Below are 7,506 nucleotides of genomic sequence, written 5' to 3'. Positions count from 1 at the left end.
TTCCCATGGAGATAGGACGTTCCAAATTATCTTCAGAGGAGAGGAAACGAAGAGTAAAGAATAGACTCTGTATCTATTGTGCTGATTCCACTCATATGCTCAGCTCTTGCCCTAAGAGATCGGGAAATGCCAGGCCCTAACTAGTTCTGGAGAGGTGAAGTTAGGGTCCCTGGAGTCCTCTCCATCTTCCTTGAAATCTAAAGTCTGCGCCTTTGATGTTACTATTTCCTGTGCTACCAAAACCTTTGAGTCACAGGCATTGATTGATTCCGGAGCAGCAGGAAATTTTATTTCCAAATCATTAGTAAATCAATGGTCCCTACCAGTGATTACCTTAAAAACACCCATTACTGTGACGGCTATAGATGGATCACGTCTCATCAACGGTCTCATCACTCAGAGTACGTCTCCAGTAACCCTTCTGATTGGTGCCCTGCATCATGAAGAAATATCGTTTTTAATCCTCCCTGTTACGACTAGTCCAATTGTCTTAGGCCTTCCATGGCTTCAGTGTCACTCTCCCCAGATTGACTGGCGCACCCCTCAAGTCACGTCTTGGGGGTCTGAATGTCACCATCGTTGCCTTTCCCAAGTCATTCCTCTCAAAGTACAGCAATCTTCCATCTCATCTACCTCACCGGGACTCCCTCCTCAATATGCTTCATTTACTGATGTTTTTGATAAAGCTCAGTCTGAACGTCTTCCTCCTCATCGTTCTTGGGATTGTCCGATCGATCTTCTACCTGGCAAGACTCCCCCCAGGGGCCGGGTCTATCCACTCTCGTTACCTGAAACTCAAGCTACATCTGAGTATATACAGGAGAACCTCCAGCGTGGGTTTATTCGACCTTCCACCTCTCCCGCTGGAGCTGGGTTCTTCTTCGTTAAAAAGAAGGATGGATCTTTACGCCCTTGCATAGATTTTCGTGGACTCAATGCCATTACTATCAAGAATCGGTATCCCATTCCGCTGATCACTGAGCTATTCGATCGCATCAAGGGAGCCCGTATCTTTACTAAGTTGGATCTTCGTGGTGCCTACAATTTAATCAGAATCCGTTCCGGTGACGAATGGAAGACAGCGTTTAACACCAGAGACGGGCATTACGAATATCTGGTAATGCCTTTCGGGCTGTGTAATGCCCCCGCTGTTTTTCAAGGTTTCATCAATGAGATCTTCCGGGACTTATTATATGTATGTGTCGTCGTCTACCTGGACGACATATTGATCTTTTCACAGGACCTGCCTTCTCACCACCAACATGTGGCAGAAGTCCTTTCCAGGCTACGGAAAAATTCATTGTTTTGTAAATTAGAAAAATGTTCATTCGAATTACCCCAGATTCCATTCTTGGGGTATATAGTTTCCGGAGTTGGCCTGAAGATGGATCCAGACAAGGTGAATGCTGTACTACATTGGCCCCAGCCAACTACTCTTCGTGCTATCCAGCGTTTTTTAGGTTTTGCCAATTACTATAGACGCTTCATTCAAGACTTTTCTTCCATTGCATCCCCTATTGTGGCCCTGACTAGGAAGGGGGCTAATCCTAAGCAATGGTCACCTGAGGCTCTTCAAGCCTTTCAAACACTAAAAGAGTCCTTCTCTTCGGCTCCAATCCTTCGACAGCCTGATGTGATACTCCCCTTCTTCCTGGAAGTAGATGCCTCTAATGTGGGCTTAGGAGCTATTCTCTCTCAACGCTCGGAACAGCAAAAATTCCATCCTTGTGCCTTCTATTCTCGGGGCCTCCTGCCCGCAGAGAAGAATTATACTATCGGGGACAAGGAGTTACTAGCTATCAAAGCTGCATTAGAGGAATGGAGATACTTATTGGAGGGAGCTCGCCATCCGGTGACGATCTTCACGGATCATAAGAACTTGTCATATCTCCAGTCTGCCCAATGCTTGAACCCTCGTCAAGCAAGATGGTCTCTTTTCTTTTCCCGTTTTGAATTAATAATAACCTTCAAACCAGCTGCCAAGAACAAAAAAGCTGACGCTTTATCTAGAGCTTTTGTTACGTCCTCTGATATAGAAGAGGTTTCCAACCATACCATTCTAGACCCCAAATGTATCTCACTGGCTGCTTCATCCACCAAAACGCTACCATTTGGGAAGACCCTCGTGCCTTCTACTCTAAGGAGGAAAATCCTTTCGTGGTTCCATGCCTCTCGTTTTTCTGGACACGCCGGTGAACACAAGACCTTTGAGATCCTCTCTCGAAGTTACTGGTGGCCCTCAATGAGGAGAGACGTCAAAGAGTTCATTGCTTCCTGTGAGCTATGTTCCCAGTTCAAATCCTCCCGCAGAACTCCAGCAGGGTTGCTGCGACCACTACCCGTTCCGTCCAAACCGTGGACCCATATTAGTATGGATTTCGTTACTGACTTACCACCTAGTAAGAATCATAACACTATTTGGGTGGTGGTGGACAGATTTTCGAAGATGGCTCATTTCATTCCTCTATCTGGTTTGCCTTCCTCGTCTACTCTGGCTGAACATTTCATTAAAGAGATCTTCCGTATCCATGGATGTCCTTCTGAGATTGTGTCGGATAGAGGAGTACAATTCGTTTCCAGATTCTGGCGAGCCCTTTGTAAAACCTTGGGCATACGATTAGCTCTCTCATCTTCTTACCATCCGCAATCTAACGGACAAACTGAACGTGTCAATCAAGATCTTGAGACTTTTATAAGGATGTTCTCTTCAGCCAATCAAGACAACTGGGTAGAGTTGCTTCCTTGGGCTGAATTCGCCCATAACAACATGTACCATGAGTCATCATCCAAAACTCCATTTTTTGTGGTCTACGGTCACCATCCGTCTTTTCCGGAATTTCCTGCCCTCCCGCCCACCCAAGTTCCTGCGGTGGAGACTGCTTGTCAGACCTTTAAAAATATCTGGTCTCAGGTCAAAACCTGTTTAAAGAAGACATCTATCAAATATAAATCTTTCGCAGATAAGAAGAGGCGGGCTATTCCACCACTAAAAATTGGAGATCGTGTCTGGTTATCTACTAAAAACATTCGTTTGAAGGTTCCATCTATGAAATTCGCCCCTCGTTTTATTGGTCCATATAGGATCATTCAAGTAATCAATCCAGTATGTGTGAAACTTCTTCTTCCTAAGAATCTTCGGATTTCTAATGCCTTCCATGTGTCTTTACTCAAACCTCTTATCAACCGTTTCTCAAATCCTCCCTCAGCTCCGCAGCCAGTTCAAGTTCATCAGGAGGAGGATTTTGAGATTACTGAGGTACTAGACGCAAAAATTTCGCGAGGTGTCCTCCGTTTCCTCGTTCATTGGAAGGGCTTTGGTCCTGAGGAGCGCTCTTGGATCAAAGCTGAAGATCTTAATGCTCCTGCCCTTTTGAAGAAGTTCTACTCCAAAAATCCGGACAAGCCCGGTTCCAGGCGTTCTGTGCCCACCTTTAAAAGGGGGGGTACTGTCACTCACCGTACTGTGAGTGCCTCTTCCCGGACATTTAGGAACCGTGGCCGTCCTCCATCCTGAGGGTCTGCGCATGCGCAGCCCTTTCCTATACTTCAGTGTATGTCCCTTTAACTCAATTGGCAGATCAGGCAACACTCCCTATATTAAGCACCTGTGGTCAACACCACGTTGCCTGATCTTGGAGTCTCATTTCCTATGAGTCTCTGTAGGTGTTCCTGTATTCCTTGTGTTTTCAGCGCTGCTGATTCCTGTGGTTTCCAAACCACTTCTACCTCTGTGGTTTCCAAACCACTTCTACTACTGTGGTTCCCATACCACTTCTACCATCATCTGTATCATCGTGACTGTTTGCTGATTCCTATCCGCTGCCTCCGTGCACTACAGTCTTCCAAACCACTTCAACGCTATTACATATCATTGTGACTGTTTGCTGGTTCCTACCCGCTGCCTCTGTGCACTCCAACCTTTACTTTACATCCACTCACCTGTTCCTCATCAAGTCCGTGAGCTGATTCCTATCCGCTGCCTCCGTGCACTACAGCCTCCAGCCTACAACTCGCCTGTGTTCATTATCGTGACTGTTAGCTGATGTCTATCCGCTGCTTCCGTGCACTACAGCCTCCAGCCTACAACTCGCCTGTGTTCATCATCGTGACTGTTAGCTGATGTCTATCCGCTGCTTCCGTGCACTACAGCCTCCAGCCTACAACTCGCCTGTGTTCATCATCGTGACAAGTTAGCTGATTCCTATCCGCTGCCCCTGTGCACTGCAGTCTCTTCTCAGCTCTCCTGTGGTTCCTCGAGACTGCTGCTCTCATTGCCATTCGCTACTCTCCGTGATCAACAGCTCCTGGTCTACTCTGCTCTCCCGTGTTCCATCGCTACTGACACCTATTGGTTGCTACTGGTTACCTCCGTGTACCGCAGAGTCCTGCTGCTGCTGACCGCGCTACCACCCATCTACTGCTGACCTGCTCTCCACGCCTTCACGTGTCCCGCTGGTCTACTCTCCTGTCAGCATTGGATTTATATCTCATCAACTACTCCTCTGCTGGATCATCTTCACTCTCCTGGGTCCAGTTCCACGTGTTACTGATTCCTGTGGATTCGTGTCCCTGTTGGTCTCTTATCTGTGCGCTGCACCTACTAGACCGCTGCCTCATCTATCCTGGGACTTTTCATCCAGCCGGCCTCCTGCCGCTCAGGTATCGCTGCACTCCTATCTGACTGCCTGCTTCTGAACCACGGTATGCATACTTCTCATTGACTGTGCTGGTGTATTGCATATCTTGCTGGACTGTGTTGGTTCTCCTCTGGAGTCTGCTATCCGCTGAGTCTATTGCCATCATTGACTGTGTTAACTTGTGCTGGACTACTTCAAGAGACTTTCTATATTTGCAGACCTGTTCAGTCATTTATATATATATTGTGCATGTTACTGTGGATCGTGTATAAGGTGCCTGTGTATATCCTGTGTTGCAGTCTCTCCCCGTGCATCTCCTCACATATATATTCAGTGGTACAACTTGCTAGTAGCAGACCACTGATCCCTGCTTCCAGTATCACCTGTTCCAGTATCCTCTCACGTAGCAGTGGTACAACTTGCTATCGCAGACCACTGACTCTCCGGATACCTCCACTTGGATTCCATTCCTTCACTCAGACAGCGGTACCACTTGCTATCCGCAGACCGCTGACTCTCATCACCTCCTCGTTTCTGTTGGACATTCCCCCTCACTATAGCAGTGGTACAACTTGCTATCGCAGACCACTGACTACCTTCACGTGTCCTTGTCCTACAGTTCCTCGTGTACTATTACCTCCATATTACCAGTGCTGCTAGTCATAGACTTTCCTGAGCATCTCATCATCTGCTGTTTCCTGTTCCGTGATCACCCAGCTACCAGAGTACCCTATTACCATCTACATTGCTCTGGTAAGCCTACCACCTGGTGATCCCTGGGTAAAGACTCCTAGTGCCCGTGACACAGACACAGGGATCTCTCTCAGCGGTCCTGAGTATCACACTCCTCTCGCTCTGTCACCCCCGGCAACCACCAACCACTGTCACCCCCGGCAACCACCAACCACTCCCAACTGTCACTTCTCCTTCAAGAAATATATATATATTTTTTTAAAATATTTATAAACACTTTTAACAATTAACACATTAAATTAACAAGTTAAAAACATCTTAGTATACCAAATTTCAGCCCTTTCTGAGTTTTTTTCCACACACACACACTAAGAATTTAGTAGGTCAGTGTATAGCTCCGCCCAGCAGGTGGCGCTGCAGCTTGTTTTTTTTTTCACACACACACAGACTAACACACGCCACTAGGCTTTTATATTATAGATATATATTTTGTTTTACCTTAATGCTATGTATAAAAAACTAGTGTGTTGAAATTTTTGAAATGAATGAACTGCAGAGAAAACAAAATTTTATTTCAGCATGCAACAAAAACATGTTGAATGTCGATATCCTTTTATCGCATGTACTGGATCGTGCAGTCAGCTGTCAACCTGAATAAAAAAAGTACAATTTCACTGAATAATGTAAAATATATATTTGTTAATTAATAGCCAATTAAAATATTTATTTTACCTGGTTAATGTGACTTTTGCTCCTGAACCTCAATGCACAGCGCTTGCACATCAGGGCTGTAAGATGTCATCTTCATCTTCACACAGGATTGTAAGCAGACGTCTGTGAGGCGTGAGCGATGTTTGTTTTTAACAAAGTTCATGTTGGAGAAGACTTGCTCACATAGGTATGTGGATCTGAAGATCGATAGGACTCCATATGCATACTTTTTCATTAATATAAGTGTCGGGTATGGCATTCCATGTTTCAAACACAAGTTTGTCCAGTTTGGAAAGTTTCTTAATATCACTCCATTTGTGATTCTGAGCAAGAATGGCCTTCTGACGGGCAACATCTTCAAGATCAGCTGTCAAGTGTTTGAACTTGGACACCCATATATCTTTGTCAGCTATGTCGGCCAGTTCCATTTCAAGATCCGATTGACTTACACCTGCAGACGCAGTCATATCCAATAGGGAAGGATAATGTGTTTTTTTTCCTCTCTGAACTCATAGAATCGTTTCCCAAATGATGTTTGCATAACAATGATAGCAGACTGCAAATACTCCAAATTTATCTCATTGTTAGCTTGTTTGAAATCTCTCAAACTGGGGAAGTGAGACAGTGTAACTCTCTGTAAATCTCTGGCAAACACTGTCAACATGTGCTCAAATGCCAAAACTTCCTCCAGCATGTGCAGGGATGTGCTTCCTTTCCCCTGAAGTGTTGTGTTCAGCCTGTTCAGGTGCGCTGTCATATCTACCATGAAGTGCAGCTTTTCCAGCCACTCTGGCTGTTCCAGTTCGGAAGAGGTGAACCCTTTGTTGCCCAGGAAAGTTTTCACCTCTTCCAGACATGCGGCAAAGCGTTTCAGCACCTCCCCTCTGGAAAGCCACCGGACTTTGTTGTGCAGCAGGAGATCAGAATATGTGCTTTCCACCTCGTCAAGTAATAAACGAAACTGACGGTGATTTAAAGCTTTTGCCATTATTTTATTGTCAATCTGAATGACAACATTCATTACTTCTGTGCATTCCGGAGGAAATGTATGAGCGCAAAATGCCTCTTGGTGCAGGATGCAATGAAATGTCAGCAGCTTTCTACCCAGCGGCTACTGCAATAAAGACACAAAGCCCTTTTGCGCTCCTGTCATACTCGGGGCCCCATCAGTAGCCGCTGACACCAGGTGGGTGGTGTTTATTTCTTTGGCTCTTAAACAATCCAATACAGCTTCACAGATGTCCTCCCCCCACGTTTGTCCTTTTAGTGGGATCAATTCAATCATTTCTTCCTGTGGCCCAGCAGAGTTCACATATCGGCAGAACAGCGCTATTTGTTCAATATCACCTTTGTGTTTGGACTCATCACAAGCGATAGAGTATGCCACCGCTGAATTAATGTCTTTAATTTGCTGTCTGGTGATGTCTCCTGCCATTTTTAGGGTTCTGTCTTTGACAGTCTTTGC

The 7,506-nt window shown here is 45.6% G+C and overlaps 1 long non-coding RNA gene across 1 annotated transcript; it reads right to left on the bottom strand.

The window, feature by feature from the left end:
* Nucleotides 1–5,881: 5,881 nt before the first annotated feature.
* LOC142109227 (uncharacterized) lies at nt 5,882–6,519 on the bottom strand. Its single transcript, XR_012680313.1, has 2 exons — nt 6,063–6,519; nt 5,882–5,980 (listed from the first exon to the last, which is right to left on the bottom strand). It is a non-coding gene; the product is annotated as an uncharacterized LOC142109227 (long non-coding RNA).
* Nucleotides 6,520–7,506: the final 987 nt, after the last annotated feature.

Source organism: Mixophyes fleayi, chromosome 12 (assembly GCF_038048845.1).
Source record: "Mixophyes fleayi isolate aMixFle1 chromosome 12, aMixFle1.hap1, whole genome shotgun sequence".
NCBI classification, from domain to species: Eukaryota; Metazoa; Chordata; class Amphibia; order Anura; family Limnodynastidae; genus Mixophyes; species Mixophyes fleayi.
This window is presented reverse-complemented; position numbering and strand designations above follow the sequence as displayed.